The sequence below is a fragment of the Panthera tigris genome, chromosome B2 (assembly GCF_018350195.1).
Source record: "Panthera tigris isolate Pti1 chromosome B2, P.tigris_Pti1_mat1.1, whole genome shotgun sequence".
Taxonomy (NCBI): domain Eukaryota; kingdom Metazoa; phylum Chordata; class Mammalia; order Carnivora; family Felidae; genus Panthera; species Panthera tigris.
The window spans coordinates 107,697,645-107,719,378 of NC_056664.1; the positions used below are offsets into that span (position 1 = coordinate 107,697,645).

General features: G+C 33.6%; 1 long non-coding RNA gene across 2 annotated transcripts; it reads left to right on the forward strand.

Annotated features, from left to right (window-relative positions):
• Positions 1-5,149: 5,149 nt before the first annotated feature.
• On the forward strand, positions 5,150-18,926 carry LOC122238431. 2 transcript variants are annotated; one of them, XR_006217351.1, is made up of 4 exons: positions 5,150-5,325; positions 7,113-7,231; positions 10,409-10,454; positions 18,798-18,926. It is a non-coding gene; the product is annotated as an uncharacterized LOC122238431 (long non-coding RNA). The 2 variants fall into 2 exon arrangements; XR_006217350.1 differs by lacking the exon at positions 18,798-18,926 and adding an exon at positions 11,775-11,856.
• Positions 18,927-21,734: the final 2,808 nt, after the last annotated feature.

The following is a 21,734-nucleotide window of genomic DNA, read 5'->3' on the forward strand; positions in this document are numbered from 1 at the left end:
CTTTGCTTTTCCATACAAGAGTAAGCTTAGGAATGCTTTGCTTCATTCTGGGTTAGGCTGCCTGCAGATATAGACCCTTTCCTCTACTGCCTTATTGCCAGTTACATTAAATACAGTATAGGACAAGAGTTTATTAATACTACACTGTAGTCAACATCCTTTAATGATAGTGAAAGTTGTCCTACACATTTACCCTCTACTCTCTTGCCTCCCTCACACCAGCCACGAAGGTTTTCAAAGGTAAATGCCAGGTTAATTTGTTTAGTTTTCTTTGTATCTTGTATTTTCTTTATTATTTTGTATTATATTACAGTATTATAATCGTTTTATATTAATATTTTGGGGTTGTGGAATGAATCATCTGGGTTTCCATTATTTCTTATGGGGATATTCGTTTTGATATACAAGTGCTTGGGATTACAAGCATGCTTCAGGAACGAATTATGCTTGCAAACCAAGGTTTTACTGTATGTACTCTAGTCAGCAGCAATATTGTGTGGTGAAGACTCAGACATTCTGTAGATCCGCAAATGATGATGTCAGCATATGCAGTGAGGCAGGAAAAGCAAATTTATGTCCTGTTTATATGTTACGTTGAGTGTAAACTCTGCCCCTTCCAAGATGGAAACCATTATGTAAAATAAGCCTGCCAACATCCTGTCACGAAGGGACATGTTGACCCTCCATCGCCCAGTGAAGAGTGTCATACAGACTCAGTGTTGGTGCCTTATACTTTGTGCCCACTCTGGATGTTCAGCCTCATATCTCTCTCCTAAGATACCTTGTCAGCAATCTTATTTTGTCTTATTTAACATCCTGATATTGTCTCAACTATTTCTCCTATTCAAAAGGCACAACCAGATATATGCACTTAAAGTCACAAGACAAGACAAAGCCCACTCTATTCTTTCTCCGTCTTTTTCCTCCATCCTTATGGCCTATAGATATCTCCTCTCAAGTTTCTAAAGCAACTCAACTTTGTGGAAATGACAAAATATCTCTTTATTACAGCTGAAACTGTTCTGATATGAATACCAAAATTATCTTCTCACTGTTTTACACAGTGAATATATGATTGAATCATTGAAAGAGAATTTTAGTCACATTTTCAGAAGATATTTTATCCAGACTCTGCCTGACATTAACTGCAATGTTTCTTCCTCATGCAGCTATATCTGCTATATTCTGGTCTTTCATAGCAGCGGATGAAGTGTGGCAAAATGTGTATGTTTAGCTGATTAAAATTTGCTATAAAGATTCAGGCAATATGAGCTGTACACATTGATTTATGAATTTATCTGCACATGGAAAATGTGACATTTGCTGTGTAAACCCTAAGGAATGGGAACCAGAATTTCTCTGGGATGAACATTAATGCATAACCACTGCCTGAGGAAAGTTGCTAAGAAAAAAGTTTACCAAATTACACTCACAGTGATGAACAAAGTTCTACTTTCCTTTTCAGCCAATTATCATCTTTCAGTAATGAAATTAGAAAATATTTAAAATGAACTTTACCTGTTACATAAAATAAATCAGTAATACTGGATGAAGATTAGGAATATAATATTAATATTCAGTTCTTTACATTTGCTCATCTTTAAAATACATTTATAAGCTATTTATAAAGTATAGTTTATAACAGTTTATACATTTATAAACTATAAGTTATAAAAATCAAAACTTCCATTAGACATTTGAAATCTGGCATTTAATTTTGTCAGCAGGAAAAGAAGATGTGCTTCCTCCTTTCATCTATAGGTATCGCTGAGCAATCTTGAAATTTAAGCAGCTTGGAATGTGAAATTTGGGCAAGATTTTCTAATTTTTTATGAGACATCACCTCTGGTTAACAGCAGTAAAATGTTAATTTAGTCTTTGCTAGGACATTAGCACTATAAATCAGAACAGTTTGGGTATGCTAATTCTTAAATTAAAATGGCTCTGATTAATGCATGAATCAATATAAAAACTATTAGTTGTCTGCAGTGACAAAGCTGATCAAAGCTGCCAAAGTGGTATGGGAATGTGCTCCCCGTGTTATGGTGCTAAGTGATTCAGGGAACTATTAATGAAACCTCTAATTGATAACATCTGAAAGCATGCACATTACACCATTTTCCATGCTATCACCTGGCTATTACACATTTTTAAACTATGAAAATAAATATTTTGAAATTTATTGTTCTACTCTGCTGACTTTAGTTTGCAAGTGATAAGAAACAAAACCTGATGAAAAACATAAAATGTTTTCTTCAGTGTTTGCTGGTTAAGATCATACAGTTTTTAAATAGATTGTTAATAAGAAAATATGAGGCTAACAATAAAATATTTTCTCCTGCTTCTGGTTAGTCGGTAGCTAAGAGAGACTTATTCAATTGATTTTTTACTGATATCAAATTGTCTCATAAGTGTAGGAAGAATCTAATAGCCATCATGTGTTTTTCTTCTTTACTTTTTCTTACCTCACTCTTACATTTACTGTACTTTTCCTTATTCAATGTCATACTTTTAGAATTGTGCCATAAGTCATGTTCATGGTTATTTCTTTTTTTTTTAATGTTTATTTATTTTTGAGAGAGATAGGCAGAACATGAGTGGGGAGGGGCAGCAAGAGAGGCTCCAGGCTCCCAGCTGTCAGCACAGAGCCTGATGAGGGCCTAGAACTCATGAACCACGAGATCATGACCTGAGCCAAAGTCAGACACTCAACCAACTGAGCGCCCAGGTGACCTTGGTTATTTCTTTCTCATTCAGAATATTCCTCAACCCTAGTGTATTTCCTGAAACATTACAATCATTGATGGCTGCTAGCCTTATTTACTTTAAACTCTACTGCTATGTCTTAAGTCTGTATAAAAACTTTTCACTTTGGATACTTTGTATGAGGCAAATGTTTGTATGAAATTTAAAATTTAGTATTTCTAGTAATTCTTTATCACAGCTTTGCATTGGATTTATAGGTTTATGTTAAAGAGTTATTTCCACCTCAGCAGAATCCATTCAATTCTACAATATTATAGTTAATCTTCACAGTACTATTGGTAAGGGTATTCTAGTCACTTCAATCTTAAAAGTCACACAAAATAGTCACGTAATTCAATGTGTTTTTCCCTTGAATTCTCTGTCAGCAACAGTTAGGATCTTATTTCTCCTGTTAATAACATTCTTACTAAGAGGAAATTATCTGAAAACTACATGTGCTCAGATGATCAGGGGGCATGAAAAATGAATGGGCTATCAAAAATGTGAAAGTTAAACAAATTACTGTGTTACAAATGAGACTTAAAGGTCTGTACCTGCAGTCTTCTTTTATGGGGTTGGGGCTTATAATATTAATAAAATGATCCTTTACTTTGGATGTTTTTCTGAATAGCTCAAGAAATTTTAAATTTATACTCAATTATCTGACCTTTTGATTATTTCCACTCTCTCAGAACACAACATAAATTCCACCCTCCTCATAACACCTAATAGAATCACATATTCTATGTACTATTTTTATATTATAAATATATTTATTTTCTATGTGACTTGTTTGATACATGATTATCTGGGTTCAATCTTAAATATCATGGCTGAAGACTAGAAGAGTAAAAGACTATGACCATACATTTTTTCGCATTATTATTTTTAATTTTTCTATGAGTGTTCACCTCTCTGGAAAAGATTATCTTCTTCCCCCTTGCATAAATAGCTGTGATTTCCCAATCCTCCTGAAAATGTTATATCCAAAACATTAATTTTTGTAGCTATACCATAATGTCGCATTTGTCACAGTCTTATCTCTTAGTTTTTATTAAGTAGTAACTGTATGTAGCAACTGGAAGGACAAGTGAATGGGGCATACAGAAGAGCCACAATCTTTGATAGGAAAGCTGAAAGTAAAAAAAGATGGGAGTGTCTCACACAGCAGGCACGTCTGCATCAAAAATGGTCACGACAATTTCTGATATTGCAGAAGATGCACAGAGGAATTCTCTCTGAATACGGACTGCTCTCTAAATTTTGATCAGACTTTTAATTTTATTCAGCCATTAAAAACATCTTCCATATATTGTGGAAACACCCTTGTTAAATTCTTTGATAAATATATCTGGGACAGGTAATACATTGAAAACGAGGTAGTATTTCTCACATCATTGCATAGGTTAATGCTACCCTGGAAATGCCTAACAGATCTTTCTCGCCAATTTAAGATCAGCTAGTTCTCTATATTGGTTGAAGTATACCACATACAGTTGCCTGTGGTCATGGAAAGTTATGTAGCAGCATGGTGGTTAGTCCTGGATGCCAGTCTCATGAGCATATTTAACGTATATAATAATCTTGAGATAAATAGCTGTACATTTATGTATCACTTCATTTGGTTCCATATTGGCAGGAAACACATGTACTGAGAAGCCACCAAGGAGTTGCATCATATTTAGTGTACATACTGTTCAAAACCCTGTATAAAGCAATTTCAAACTAGGTCTCAGTATCATGCCCTTCAAGGATATGAAAATATCAAAGGCCATCTGAATGTATGTGGACATTCTATGATAAGTTATATTCTGATCAGTTTAAAGCTCAAGACTCAAGAATTTGATACACTCTGCATATGTCTATGAAGATTTAAAAACTATAGTGGAATAAGAATTTTAAAATAGACAAAAATTTCAATTTAAATGACAATCCAGAAATTACAAACTCATTTTCTTGTCTCTCTGAAGTGATATTATTTGTTTTAAGGGAGAAGTGAAAATCACAGAGTCATCTATGATTTCCACTGTTATTCATTTGAAGTTATTATAGTGTGGTAAAATGTATTCTGGATTCTATCTATCTATCTATCTATCTATCATCTATTATTTTAATAATGTATAATTGATATATAAAGAACTTGTATGTATGTAATATATACAATTTGATGAGTTTGAACATATAGAACACCCATGATACCATCACCAAAATCAAGGTAATAGACATACCCAACACCACCTAGTTATATATATGAAATCACATCTTCCTTACTTTCTCATGTGTAGATGACAGTGGGTTGTTTCCATATTTTGCCTATTGTGAAAAATGCTGTAGTGAATATTAGAGTATAGATATCTCTTTGAGATAATGATCTTATTTCTTTTTGATAAACACTTAGAAGTCGGATTGCTGGGTCATATGAAAGCTCTATTTTTAAATTTTCAAAGAATCTTCATGCTGCCTTCTATAACTGCTATGCCACTTTGCATTCCCACCAAGAGTGTATAAGGGACAAGGATTTGAATTTCTTCACGTCTTTGCCAACACTTGTCATTTTTTTGAATAGCCATCCTAACAAATGTGAGTTGATATTTTGTTGAAGTTTTAATTTGCATTTTTCTGATAATTAATGATGTGGGTATCTTTTCATATACTTGTTGCTCATTTGTATGTCGTAAGAAAAATGTGTGTTCAAGTCCTTTGCCCAGTTTCAAGTGGCTTTTTCCCCCCACATTGTTGTATAAGTTTCTTACATATATTGGCTATTAACCTCTTATCAGAGATCTGATTTGCAAATATTTTCTCCCATTCTGTAGTTGCCTTTTCATTCTGTTGACTATTTCCTTTGATGTACAGAAGCTTTTTACTTTGATAATAGTCCTACATCTCTATTTTTGTTTTTGTTGCCTGTACTCTTAGTATCATATCCAAGAAATCATTGGCATGACCAATGTCAAGAAACATTTCACTTAAGCTTTCTTCTAGGATTTTTACAATTTCAGATCTTACGTTTATGTCTTTAATCCATTTTGAGTTGATTTTTGTATATGGTGTAAAGTAGAGGTTAAATTCCTTCCTTCTTTGCTTCCTTCTTTCCTTCTTTCCTTCCTTTCTTCCTTCCTTCCTTTTTTTCTATTTCTTTTTTTTCCTTCCTTCCTCTCTTTCTTTCTTTCTTTCTTTCTTTCTTTCTTTCTTTCTTTCTTTCTCTTTCTTTCTTTCTTCTTTCTTCTTTCTTTTTTATTTCTTGACATGTGGATACCTAGTTTTCCCAGCACATTTGTAAAGACTATCTTTTCTCCTTGTGTTCTTGGCACACTTGCCAAGGATCAATTGATCATATGTGCATGGGTGTTCTGGATTTAAATTAGACTATCTGTTGATGTGTGTGGGTAAATTAAAATTCTGCCCTATCTTTTGACACGGTTAATATTTAAGTACCAAAGGAAGCCAGATAAAAGAAGGTGGCTTGGGGACCTAGAAATAGATTCATGACCTAAGGTAGTGAAAGCAGTGCGAAGGTAGACCCAGCCATAGTGTTGGAAGAAAGTCAGGTGCCAACAGAATGCAGTGTCTGAATTTTGTCAGGGTGGAAGTTGGCAGCTGGTGTTGATAAATCTGTCAATAGTTGAGTGTGGCATATTGATAAGTAACAAGCTGACAGATTCCTGAAATGTAAAATCATGGGGGATGAAATACTAGACTATCAAAGCAGACAAACAGGCTTTTTAAAGGTAATCTTAATAGATAGCAAGGTTTTATTCTGGGTTGGAATTCAAGAGGAAATATTTCATATATTTTTGGGAGGCTGGAAAAACAGGCCAGGTTCTAAGAATTTGTGCCTTTTGTCCAAGACAGGCTATAGAGGCAGAACTTCATAAACAGGGAAATACAGCAAAATAGGAATGCAAAGCCATACTTGGATTAATTACCTGACAAAATTACTTTATGCTAATGACAGTGATATGTTTCTTATGTTGATCAGGTCTAATTTCCTCTAGAAACTGAGATAATGTTTTGTGACAAGAAGGTGAAAAAATGGGAAAATTCTATAAAGGCCTCAAAATTTCCTCAGCTGCAAAATATATATGATAATACTTCCCCAAATTACCTTACAGAGTTGTGATAATTTTTAATTTTTAACATGATCCACACATGTGGTTCACACTGGCTTATGATGAAGACTGCTAGATGTTCATTGAAGTCTATTTTCCCCTTCTTTCTGAGATTATAAGCACACTGAGTTTCCCATCCACTCTGCAATTATTTTTATGACAATGGCTCTAGTGGAGAAGTGATATGTGCCATTTGTGGACTACACATTTAATAAACAGGTCTTCTTTCTCCAAAATCTCTTCCCTTTCTATTAGGTGCATGTGGATGTAACCAGACTCCAAAGGATTGTATAACAACATAGCCTACCTCATTGACTCAGTACCTGCAAGGAAGCTACCCACCAACCTTCATATCCACACCATACTGTGAATATGTGAGCAAGAAATAAACATCTCCATTGCTTGATGCAATCCACATTTGGATTTGCTTGTTAAGTGGTTTCAGTGCAGCTACTTAAATTGGGCCCTGGATTTCTCATACTCAACCTTTAATTAAATTTTCTATAATTGCATTCCTATTTTATTTTTCTTAAATATTATACCTTCTATCATCACTAGGCCAGCTTTCTTCTCACTAAATTATAGCCCTTTATTACTCAATTTCACAATAAGCAGCTCAACCATATGCCATTGATCGTTGTCATATTTTATGTGATTTTATTTTGTTATTTTATTTTTGTTGTCATAATTATGTATATAAATTTAAAAATAAAAATTTTAAATTTCTCAAGTCATATATTCATTGATTATAAATTTTTGATTCATGAGAGATATAGATGAAAAAATATCTATCAGTCCATATAAAAATATCTCAAGGAAGATAGATGTTAACATTAATAAAGGTATTGGTGATGTATTTCCAACTATAACTGTAATTTATTGTGTGTGGCTGGGACTTCCCTCTCCTAATGATAATTTAATATACTTTTACATAGTATGCCTTTCCTCTTACCCTTAAAACAGATACACAAATAAAAATAGGTATTTTTAATCAATTATTATGTGGGATTCTGACTGATAATATTAATGGCATCTATTCAAAATATTGATTTATTTAGTTGTTTGTAGTGTCATTTAAAATTCCCCTTTGCCAAGTCTCAATTTAAAAAACTCTTGGGGTGCCTCGGTGGCTCAGTCAGTTAAGCTTCCAACTTCAGGTCAGGTCATGATCTCACAGTTCATGTGTTTGAGCCCTGCATCAGGCTCTGTGCTGACAGCTCAGAGCCTGGAGTCTGCTTCAGATTCTATGTCTCCCTCTCTCTCTGCCCTTCCCCCACTCATGCTCTGTCTCTCTTTCAAGAATAAATAAACATTAATAATTTTTTTAGGGGCGCCTGGGTGGCTCAGTCGGTTAAGCGTCCAACTTCAGCTCAGGTCACGATCTTGCGGTCCGCGAGTTCAAGCCCCGCGTCGGGCTCTGGGCTGATGGCTCAGAGCCTGGAGTTTGCTTCCGATTCTGTGTCTCCCTCTCTCTCTGCCCCTCCCGTTCATGCTGTGTCTCTCTCTGTCTCAAAAATAAATAAACGTTAAAAAAAATTAAAAAAAAAAATAATTTTTTTAAAAAATAAAAAAAACTCTTAAAATCAGTATTCCACATGAAACATTAAGGTTCAATGATCTAACATGCAGAATGCTAATTCGCACCTACAAGTATTTTATGTCATAGACATCTTTTTCAGCTTCTCTCTATGAGGTTGGGAAAGCCTCCATTTAGAAAACGGTTCAACTTGGACACTACATGTCATAACCTGAGGTTATGTTATAAAGAGCATATCTCTTCAGGACTCAAAACAATAAATATTTTATAGTATTGGGTAAAGACATGAGTTGTTAAATTCCCGCTCCATCTCTAATTAAATATCCATTTAAACATTGATATTTGAGACAGTTGTCCAATAGCCACTGTGATGATCAGTCTTTTAAGATCTCTATAATCACTCTGTCTTCAATATATATCATGAAACCTGTGTAATGTGACTATATCCTTTTAACTCCAAGGAAATATGCTTTCACAGAAATATGGTTTAATTGTATACCCACGAATGTTCATGACAAGTGGTACAATAAATGGCCACATAAAACCAATTTTTATTTTTTGTACTTGCTCCTGAGGATATTACAAAACATCCTTTACAGAGAAATCAACGCCACAGATTCTAACATTTGGGGGAAAAATATTTCCCCCTTAAAAATAATATACCTGGAAAATTCATATTTCTAGTTTTCCTTGGTTGCCAGTATCTTCAGGATATATTAGTTTAAGATTACAAAAACATGACATATATTTAGAACTTTGATTCATTATTTTCCTTTCTATTGCCATTATTGTTTCAATTATCTTAATGAGATCTTGTCACTTCATATTATTTTATTTCTATTTATTTTACATAGATTCAATTTTTACATATATTCAATTCAAATGAAAAATGTGGTATTATTTATTAATTTGTTAATATTTTAGAAAATATTAACTAAAGGATTGTAATGCATTTAAATATATTGATATATAATATATATTTATCTATTTCTATATATAAAATTGAAAACAATTATACATAATTGTTTTTAGCAAAGTAAGATTATAATAGTTTTATTTTATTAAGTATTCATATAACATTACTATAAAATATTGTTAATATTTTTAATTCATTTCTACTGATCTAGTTACATTGCCTCATGTGAATGAAATAATTTTTATTTTAACAATATCCAGACCATTGAATATTTAGCCTTTTTTTCAATTTTGTGTTAGATGAAATATAGCAATGGGTTCCTCATCCATCATTTTTTTGTGCTAGATTTTTTTCTTTGGATATATTATTATAGGTGAAATATTGGGCTAAAAGCTTTCCACCCTTTTGAAGTTCTTAAAACATAATGGCAAATTATTTATATTAAAAAATCAAATCATATTCCAAAGATGAATGTTTTAGAATTACTACCTCACCACATTTTCAACAACTTTATTATTATAACTTAGAAATATATCTAATTTGAGAGTTTATAAATATTTTACTGATATTTTCAAAAAATATTTTGTCAGTTACTAGTAACATTGTGCATGCTTTCAACTGTTGTTGTTAGAAATCTCACACCTGTGTCTGTGAATCCTTAATGCATCCTTTTGTCATTTTCATTTGACTCATTATATTTTATTTACAAATATATTTATATATTAGGGAAATTGATTTTTATATTCATTATTAATATTTCCAAGACTTTGGTTTGTATATAAATGTTTATACTATTTCCAGTGCAACTATGTTTGCATATTTAAATATATTAACTTCATTTACATTATTGTCTGCTCAAAAGTTTCTTCTGCCTTCAAGCCCTTATTGGATACCCCAGTTTACAATTACTTCTCAATATTTGATTGAACTCATAATGAACATTATACTTCATTTCTATCAGCTTTTTAAATTTTTGTAGTTTATACATGTTATTTACATATTTTATTTAATATATTTATACCTTAATTTTATAACTAAAGTTCTAATTTTCTTCAGAATATAGATTCTTCATCACTATTCTTTTTTATTATATTTTAGCCCTCTCACAGTGACTAATGCATGACTTTGCACATGAAGTTACTTGGTAAGAGCATCTTTTTCATTATTTCATATATAGTAGGTAAAAATAGATATTTTATACACAAACTTTCTTTTAAAAATGCTCATTCATTTTAATGCAATTCTATATAACATATCTAATTCATATTTTTCTGAATTCATATCTAATTCATGTCTTTTTTGTATGAATATATATATATATATAATTATATTTTATTTTTAATCAATTAGAAATTATATGCTTTAAGAATTTTTAGTATTGGGGCACCTGGGTGGGTCAGTCAGTTAAGTGTCTGACTTTGGCTCAGGTCATGATATCCCGGTTTATGGGTTCGAGCCCCTCGTCGGGCTCTGTGCTGACAGCTCAGAGCCTGGAGCCTGCTTTGGATTCCGTGTCTCCCTCTCCTCTGTTCCTCCCCCACACATGCTCTGTCTCTCTCTCTCTCAAAAATAAATAAACATTAAAAAAAAAAGAGTTCTTTAGTATTATATTTAAACTTGTGTTACAATTACCTAGACAGTTATTGGAGCACTAAAGAATAGTGATCTTTGCAAAAATAGATAAAATCTTAAACTTTATCCCAAATAAGATGAAATAAGTATTAATAATAAAATTGGAGCTTAAAATTTAAATCTTTTAGGGCATTTTATGAATCTGTGCAGTTTAGAAAACTATGTTGCTTTACACTGAATAAAAATTTGAAACTTTCAAGGTTCAGTAGCTAAACCTTGAGGGTAGCAACATATGCGGTCTATGCTTACTGTGCAATAGTATTACTTTTTTTTTCTTTATAAGATCTCTCTCTCTCCCTCCAGCATATTTTTTGATTGAGATATCTCTTTCCTTGAAAGGGAATATACTTCACTGCTAAAGAAAATGTAGCTCTTCCCAACTAGCTTCCCTGATACCAAGTGAAGAAATTAGCTATTAAAATTAAATAACATATTTGTAAGAAAAATTAAGACTGTCAACAGAAGTAGATTGCTTTTACAAAGCTGCTTCAGTCCTGAAAAATATTATTAGATAAGACCCTAATGACTTTGACTGGTGTTCTTCTTGATTAAGTTTGAAGTGAACCCACTTAATCTTAATGTTTAATGATCTTTTACTTGTTCCTTTCATTCTTGTAAAAAGTAGTAGTTATAGGAATAGACATTTACAATTACCCAAAAGAAAAAAAAAGACATTAACTGATAAAGTTGTTTGTAGAAATGGAACTCCTATCCTTAATATTTGAGGTTTATTCTAGGATATAAATCATGTTTTCAGTTGCCAAAAAGAAACCATTCTACTACTATGAGATTGAGAAGAGTCTTCCAAAGCTGTATATTTTTTTTCCTCTAGCACTTAGGTGCGAATTATTTTAAGGATTGACTCATGCCGTTATGGTGGCTGGGAAGTTCTAAATCTGCTATACAGATCAGCTAGGTAAGTTGATGCTCTGGTCTTGAAGCCAAAGGCAGTGTGGAAGCAGAATTCCTTACTCTCCTGGGGACTCCAGTCTTTTCTTTTAAAGCCTTCAACTGAGGGAGCCTGCCTGGGTGGCTCAGTCGGTTAATTGTCTGACTTCAGTTCAGGTCATGATCTCACAGCTTGTGAGTTCAAGCTATGTGTCGGGCTGTGTGCTTGACAGCTCAGAGACTTGGAGCCTGCTTCAGATTCTGTGTCTCCCTCTCTCTCTGCCCCAACCCTTCCAAATAAATATTAAAAAAAAAAATAATAAAGCCTTCAACTGATTGGATGAGGCACACACACATTATTGAAGGTAAGAAGTCTACTTATTTGAATGTTAACCACATTTTAAAAAACACTTTGCCATAACATCTACACTGGTGTTTGATTAAAGAATTGGGAACTGTAGCCCAGCCAAGTTGAGACATAAAATTAACCATTACAATGACTTATTTTAAGCCAATTTAGTTAAGATTTCTAATACTTTCAAAAGCGTGTTAACAGAGAGAAATTGAAGAAAAAAGCAAGAGTAAAAATGGATGAAAAAATACGAGACAAAAAAAGGAGTTGACTAGTGATTTGCACTCTGTCACGATATCCCCTGTATTATATTTCAGTGAATTTCATAACACTGTAGATATCTTCTTCAAGTTAATGTGCAACTGTAGAAATTCCCATACACTCAAGCATTAGAAAAAAAATTCCTTTCTCTCATATTCTTATGTGTAGTTCTGTGAATTTAGGAGGGAGCTGGTTCAGTTCATCCTGAATTTTAGCTCGCATTTTAAAACTTCTAACAAATTTTATATGGCTTAAGTAGAAGGTAGACAAAGGCAAGAATGATCATGTTAGGATTTACTTCACTAGATCCTTGATCCATACACTTCTTTTTTCATATTTAACTTTAAAAATTTGTGTATTCTATGGGAGAACAATAGTGCTGCCTCAGTTTCTGAGGAAATTCCCATAGCAGAGGTTGATGCCTCAAAATGAATGAAATCTAGCCTATAATGAAATATCTGGCCCATGTCTCCTTTTGAAACTCTGACCTTAGAACAATGCAGGAGAAAAATAAGGTTCCATCTTGCAGCTATGAATATTCATTATTGCCAACCATATCTTTCCTACATATATAGTCATATTTTGCTTAGAAAGCTGAGTTTTGTGTATAATCTATATGATTCAAGAAATAGTTTCTGAATGTATTAACATATTTATTTGCTCCTGATTTCCCAATTACTAAATCGATTTATTTTTATTTATCCCTACTATAAATTTCTCCCTTTTCCACCAAAAACTTATAGGACAAATGTTAAGGTCACTTTTTAAAAGACATGATATATTTGGAGTACCTGGGTGGCTCAGTCAGTTAAGCAACCAACTCTTGGTTTCAACTCAGGTCATGATCTCACAGTTCCTGAGCTCGAGCCCCGCATCGGGCTCTGTCCAGACAGTGTGGAGCCTGCTTGGGATTCTCTCTCTCTTCCTCTCTCTGCCCCTTCCCCACTGATGCTGTCTCTGTCTCTCTCAAAAATAAATATATTTTTTTTAAAAACATACAGTTTTTCTTCAAATTCCATAAACCCATAAATCTAAGGATTTAAATGGAATGTTATAAAGAATATCACATATAGTCTTCTTTTCAAATATTTCTCTCATGAATCCTTGTTCCAGAATGTAACTATTTCTGAACAAAAAACAGAGCATTTCCACAAGCAAGCAGCAAGCAGTTGGATTTCCTGTGAAAATTTCCTATGCTATTCACAAAAACTTATGAATTATACTTCTAAAATTATATTATTAGAAGCTACTACAGCCTACATTTGCCCTGTCTTCAAAAAATAGAGTCACAAATTAAGTTTCTTATTTGAATGGGAGCTCAAGGGTTCTTTCATCAACCAGGGACTTCTGAAGGCAGAGGGATAAAGGTTTCCTATAATGCATCACACATATAAAAGATCTCATGCAGGTTTGACATAATAGGTCAAAGTAAAAATATGCCACTTTCTTTCTGTGGGTGGATTTTATGTTAAGGTAACTTTATTGTTCCTGGAAAGACTTTAATTAAGAAATCTTAATAACCTTCTTAACTCCTTTTGAAAGTAATATGATATTGGCATAGCAGAGAAAATCATAGCCCAATTATCATCACTTAGCACTTCCTGAGCTAAATGTTTTACAGACAAGGAAGGTTCTTGTTTGTAAGGGAGGTCCTTACCCAATATGCAAATTCTAAGCTGTAAATTTCCCACAAGGGCTGACTACTTAGTCTTTTAATGTACAGCTACTCACCATCTATCACAATTATTCTTAGTTATTTAATATAGCCAATCTTTTTTTTTTTTTTTTTTTTTTTTTTTGCAGTTGAAGTAACTGGAAGTTAAATAATTTGTTCTGAATGAAAGGTCAACTTGACAAAGATCTCAAATTACATTTTGGTGTGCCTAAGGTATCATTAGGATATATTTTTATTTTCAAAGGCTTTTTTGTATTTACTCAAGTGTGAGGCATTCTATAAAATTTTAGACTTTCAATGCAATCTAAGCCAGCAACTGGGTAATATTGAGATAAAACAGTTCATAATACATATATCTCTGATTACAAAAAATAAATTTTCAGTTTTGAATTTTTAGGTGATCTGATCCCTTCATTATGTGAGGGAACAAACATACGCATTCAGCACAGTAGTGTTTAAGTAGTCAGGTCAGTTTCATAATAGGCAGAATAAAAAGGAGATTCCAAGTTCACGTGTACATCCCACGCACCTCAGAAATCTAGGCGCCAGCACTACAAATAGTACAAGAACAAAATGCCCAGGAACCGACATTACCCTTGTGTAGGTTCCTACTGGAAATGTATCTCAGAGGACCTCAGACTCTCCAGTGAACTTAGAGTAGCCATTCAGTGGGAGGGAAGGGGGGAAACAGAGACAAGCCACACAGTTTATTCTACTGTCCCTATACTCTCAGCATCAGCAGCGATCTCCACTCGGTGCTGTGGAAACATCTTGAAAACTTTACAACAACAGTGGCATGCATTATTGTTCTTCTTATTATTATTTTTGTATCTATTAAACAGCTTATAATCAGACCTTGAGAGAAATCAACATAAACTACAATTTTAATAGAAATGTGCTAGAGGCGACTGGTGACTCAGTCCCTTAAGTGTCTACCTTCCCCGGTGACTCAGTCCCTTAAGTGTCTAACTTCCGCTCAGGTCAAGATCTCATGGTTTGTGAGTTCCAACCCAGGATGGGGCTCTGTGCTGACTGCTCAGAACCTGGAGCCTGCTTCAGATTCTGTCTCCCTGTCTGCCCCTCCCCCCACTCCCATTCCATGTCTCTCTCTTTCTAAAACATAAATAAAACATTGAAAAAAAAAGAGAAAGAAATGTGCTCAAAAATAAAATCGGTTGACCACACACATGTAAACAGAGTAAAAGTCCAGACTAAAATAAGGCAAGCCTCTTTTCATCTCCGTTCATTGCCACTTAAAATGTACTGAGATAATTAAAATCAACAGTACAAAGTATGATTTCAGAGTTGACAATGAACAAAAGCAAACCACTGATGTGGGAAAAAAATGCAAAACCTTTATCTAGGATTCAGAAGAACAAGGCTATGGATTTTAAAGTAGGAGACAGATGATAATAGAAAAGATAACTTAGATGTGTTTAAAACTGGCCAGAGAAGGTGGAGTAAACTATTCATGGAATGAATTAAAGGAAACCCATAGCTCTATACACAGTGACACAATTTCGAAATTAAAATTCTATAGAAATTATCCTACAAGCACACATATTGAAAAAAATAATTAAGATAATCACTTTCTTATTTTCCATCTGTAGAATAAATATCAGAAGAAAATGATGCAACTTTTATATAGAGAAAACATTTCTGAAACAAGAAATTTATTTACACATAAGTTTCCATTTGTAAAGCAGGAGGGGTGCCTGGGTGGCTCAGTCAGTTAAGTGTGAGACTCTTGATTTAGGCTCAGGTCATGATCCAGGGTTGTGGATTCTAGCCCTGCGTCTGGCTCTGCACTGAGTGTGGAGCCTGCATAAGATTTTCTCTCTCTCCTGTGCTCTCTCTCTAAAAAAAAGTAAGAAAAAGAAGTCCTCAAATATTTTCGTGGTCAGAAACTACAAAAAAGAAATATCTTTCACAACAATATTAATCAACGGTGTTCCTCACATAACAGTAAGATAAACCAAAATAAGAAATCCAAGGAGAATATTTTTATTATCCAGGAACTAAGAAAGAGAACTAAAATTTGCTAAATAAAAAATTATGTAAATAATTATAGGTTTAAAAATTATTTTATTGGTAGAAGAGATACATATTTTTAAATAATAATTTTATAAAATGAACTTCTAAATTTTTAAGTTAGTTCTTCCATTAACCTTTACATATAATTATATGCAGACATTAATTAGTGAGTTCGAATAAATGTATAAACCCCCAGTCCAAGCATTGTACAGAAGTTTTTATCACATTAGAAATTACTCTCATGCATTTCCAGGAAATTCTCACCCCTTAGCAATTAAATTTCTAATTTCTACCATAATAGATTAGTTTTGACTGATTTTGAACTCCATATAGATAGATAGAATCATATACTAGGTACTCTTTTTATTTCTGTGAGATTTATTCACCCTATAGCATGTTTTCTCTTTATTGCTTACAATAACAAAATACTTCACCTGAGTCTCTGGCTGATGGACAATCTGTTTTTTCTCTCTTTTTCTGGTTATGATTAAAGATTGTACTACACCCTCACCAAATTCTGATTATGCAGGTTTTGTTTTGCTTTTAAAAATTTAGCCTTTCTAGTGACAGTGAACTTATACCTAGTTGAAGTTTTAATTTGCTTTTAATAACTATTCATGTTGAGTAACTTTTTATATGCTTATTGGGCATTATATATCTTCTTTGAGTGTCTCTTTATATGTCTTAAACAATTCTTATTAAGTTTTTGATGTTTCTACACTGACTTATAGAAAATAAATCCTTCTTAAAATATATATATATATATTGTAACTATGTTCTTGTTAAAAAATATATATTTGCAACTATGTTTTATTTTCTTCATAGTGTCTTTGTGAAAGTAGTCTTTAATTTTGATGAAGTACAATCAACCTATTATTTTCATTATCTTTTGTGATTTTCTGTTTTTGTCCCAATCAGCAAATTTTTTCTTATAATATGGTCATGAAAATATTATCAGATATTTTCTTTTAGAAGCTTCTTGTTTTAGCTTTTATAAATTTTTTAAGTAGGCTCCACGCTCAATGTGGGTCTTGAGCTCATGACCCTGAGATCAAGAGTCGCATGCTCTACTGACTGAGCCAGCCAGGCACCCATTTTAACTTTTATAGTCAAGTCTCCAGTTAACCATCAAGCTTATTAATTTCTTTTCATATATTTATTCACTATTAATGACAATATTATTGAAAAGACTGTACTTTCCACCTTTGTCTCACCCTGGTATATTTCCTGAAAATCATTAGGCCATGCATGTATAGGTCTATTTAAGACTATCTGTTTGGGGGGCAACTGGGCAGCTCAGTGGGTTAAGCCTCCGACTCTTGATTTCAGCTCAGGTCATGATCTCATGGTTAGTGAGTTCTAGTCCACGTAGGACTCTGCACTAACAACATGGAGCCTGCTTGGGATTCTCTCTCTGCCTTTCCTCTGTGCATGCGCACATATTCTCTCTCTAAAAATACATAAATAAACTTTAAAAAAATAGGCTACCTGTTTGGGTCTATTCACTCTTTGTCAGTGCTTATATCAACTTATGTCAACACACCCTTTTGATTACTATAGATTTATAGAAAACCTTGGAATCAAGCAAGGTCACGTGAGTGCTATACCTACATTTGTTATATTTCCACCCAAAGCTCGTTGGGAATTTGATTGTGATTATCTTGAATCTATAGACCAATTTGTGTAGAACTGACATATTAACAGTGTTGTTATCCCAATTCATAAAATGTTCTATATTGTTTTTTCATTCTTTAATGTACCTTGACAATATTTTGTAGTTTATTTGTGTAGATGTAGACACACAAAAGACTAAACATATTTCATGGTTCTTGTTAAATTTATTCCTTTATATTTTTATTTTTGAAGTTCTTGCAAATGATATTCTAACATTTTATTTTTTGATTATCTGATTGTTTTAGAATGTAAAAATGCAGTTGACCCTTAATAATAAAATCACTTTTGAATTTATATATTTTTTTGTAATTTCATCAGGATCTTCTAAGGATAGAATCACGTCATTTGTGAAAACGGAGTATTTTAATTTTATTTCCCAACTGTTTTGCTTTTTAACCCCTTTCTCTTGCCTTTATTGAACTGGCCATACTGATCCCAGACAATGTTGAATATAAGCAGTGAAAGTGAATATTCCAGTCTTGTTCTCAATTTTAAGAATATATCCATCATCATTTGTGTTATTAACTGTAGTTTTGGCAAATCCATTTTCCAGATTGATGAACTTCCTTTTTATTATATTTATTTTTATTATTGCTGAAATTAATTTTTCATAATAAATGTTTTCTGGATTTTGTTAAAGGCTTTCTTCTATATCTGATGATGCGATCATTTTTTCCCTCTTTTACCTATGTGTGAGTTGCATTGATTAATTTTTGAATGTTAAACTAAATGTCCATACTTTGAATAAAACCCATTTGATTATTATATGCTATGACTGGAACCCAGTTTCTGGTTTATCCCTGAACTCTCAGCCTTTTCTCCCTAAGGTACAAAATGTAACTCTATCTGATAATGATTTTGGAATGGAAACTAGTTAAGAGTTGCTCAGCTACATTCCCCAAATAAGTTGTATCAATAATAAAGAAGACATTTTGGCCCATCACTATTTACTCTTTCTTTTTATTTCTCAGGTTTTTTATCTCATAGAAGAGGAAGAAATGTGGTATTCATTGAATCCCCTAAATATTCCCATGGAACGCTATTTTTATCAGAATTCAGTAGGACCAAAAAGGAAATTCTAGCCAAATTAAGCAGATAGAATTGGGCTTTGTAGTACTGATCCTGATGAATTGGATATGAATACAGATTTAATCTGGCAGCAAAAGAAAATAGGGTCCTCTAAGAGGTCCTATATTTAATTTGTATAGCAATAGAAATTTCATCTGATTATTCACTGATTGGTTTTCATTTAAAAGATGGAAAATGAAATAAAAGTGTCTCTGGCTTATAAAATGGACACAATGTTGTAATTGGCACCATGTTACTTGCCTAAAATTAAGCAAACGTACATTACAGTTATTTTGGAAATTTTGCATATACCTGAGACAAACTGTGGGCCTTTACTTTTGTTTCACATCTGTTTTTAAAAGCACGTATGGACAATTGTTTTATCTATTTCAGTTTCATTTTAATTGTAGCACAATGAGGCTAACCACATTCTTTTTTTTTTAAGTTTATTTATTTTGAGAGAAACAGAAATAGCATGAGTGGGGGAGGGGCAGACAGAGGGAGAGAGAGCGAACCTGAAGTAGGCTCCATGCTGCCAGTGCAGAGTCCAACATGGGGCTCAAACTCATGAAATTATTTTACCACATGCTATTTATAATTAAGGATCACATGATACTTAATTATAAATAGCAGCTGGTGTCACATTTGGTATGGAGGGTATTAACTGGGTTTTTTAACCGATTGACCCTAATTTTCCACACACAACTTCTTAGCAACCATATTCTACTAAGCTTCATGTAGATTTGTCTTGTGTGTGTGTGTGTGCAGCCTATCCTTCAGTCAGGAAGTCTTAGAGGACTCCCATCTAGACCTCAGAGGCTATTTTCTGCACAGCTCTCTCTTCATCACCCTGCCACATGGGTTCTAGTTGCTTTGGCTGACTTGGATATTGGTATGTGCTGTCCTCAGCTTAGCTCGACCCCCTTGTTCTGCTTGAAGAGCACCTTGCTGTACGAAGTCAGGAAATTGTGTCCAGGCAAACACCTAAGGTGATGACGGGACTCCTTTGCCATCACTTCTCTCAGTGATCATGATCTTTCACAGCCTGTGATTCAATGCCTGATTGTTGCTGTTTCCAGTGGGCAGGGTAGTGGGATACCAGATACTTCATCAAAGCCAGAGCTAGAAGTCTCTGTATTTAACTGTTTTTCCTTTGCCATTGCCACTTAACCAAGCTATCTGCATTGGGTTTGTATTATGTGTGTGGTTAAGTTTTTTACATCAAAAGAGACGAATAGGATCTTATGAAAGTAAGTCCAGTGTAGGTCTAGTTGTTTTGTTGTGTTCAAGTTTTCTCTGTCCTTTTTCATCTTCCTAGTTGTTCTGTCCATTACTGAAAGTGAGGTATTAAAGTGTCCATCTATTTATTGTAGAAATTTCTGTTCTGTACGTTTTTTCTTCATATATTTTGGTTAGTTTGGATGAATTATAGAATGTCTGTATTCCCTGCCATGTGCAAAGTCTGTCTGGTCTGCTCTGTAGTCATCTGACTGAACAGGTATTTCCTTAAATGCCTTGAACAAGTAAGTCCATGTTTGACAGATGGATTGTGTGTGATTTTAGCATATTTTCTACTTCCAGCAGTTTACAACTATTCCTTATTCTTTACTTACTGCTTGTCAAGGGACTCAGAATTAGAAACAGATGAGGAATTGGGACCTTTCAGACTCTTCTTAAGTATATTCATAGCCCTGCATATGTCTGCAGTGATCTGTACTCCAAATAGTATGCCCTAGTGTTTTCAAAGCCCCACATAGATATCTTATTCCCCAGCTCATCCTTTTATGTTTTTTTGGTCACATTCTTTTTCCCCTAACTGATATCACTTCAAACAGGTGTGATGTTGAAAAATTGCCAAACACCCTGGGTCTACAGGGCTTTACCACTGAATGAACCCTGAGTCAGGTCGAATTACAAGCCCTGTGAACAAGGTGTTTCCAGTGAGCTGACAAACAGCTCATCTCATTTCCTATGGGTAAGGTTTTGAGTAACTACAAACTCAGTCTTCCCATTTTGGTGATTTCTAGGCTGCTAGTTTTCATAACTCCCATGGTTGCCAGGGTGATGGTTTTCAAGGCAAATGTGAAAGCAAGCAGTGAAAGAAGAGACTAAAGCAAATTGAACACCACAAAGCTTACCATTTTTACTGAGACTCAGTAGCTTCTCCTGACTAAATGCTCCTTGGATTATTGTCTTTGACTGGTTTTTTCCACTTTTTAAAAAGGTGGCTTTGTCCACTTTTTGGTTGCATTGATGAAGCAGTGAATTTTCACTTATTTTGATCTGAGCTTAGTTGACACACAATGTTACATTAGTTTCAGATGTACAGCTTAGTGATTTGACAAATTTATACATTATGCTGTGCTCATCACAAATATAAGCTGTTATCTGTCTGTCCCATTATATCACTATACAATGTCACTGACTGTATTCCTTATGTTCTGCTTTTTATTCCTGTGACTTACTCATTCCATAAACTGGAAGCCTGTATCCTATCTCCCCTTTAACCATTTTGCCCAACCACCTACCCACCTCCACTATGGTAGCCATCAGTTCGTTCTTTATATTTATAGTTCTGATTCTACTTTTTGTGTATTCATTTTTTATATTCCATTTATGAGTGGAATTATGTGGTATTTGTCTTTCTCAGTATGAATTATTTAACTTAGTATAATATCTTCTAGGTCCACCCATGTTGTCTCAAATTCTCAAATGGCATGATCTCATAGTTTTTTTTTATAGCGGTGTAGTATTCCATTATGTATATATACCACATTTTTCTTATCAGTTTTTCTGTTGATGGACACCTAGGTTGCTTCCATTTCTTGGCTGATGTAAAT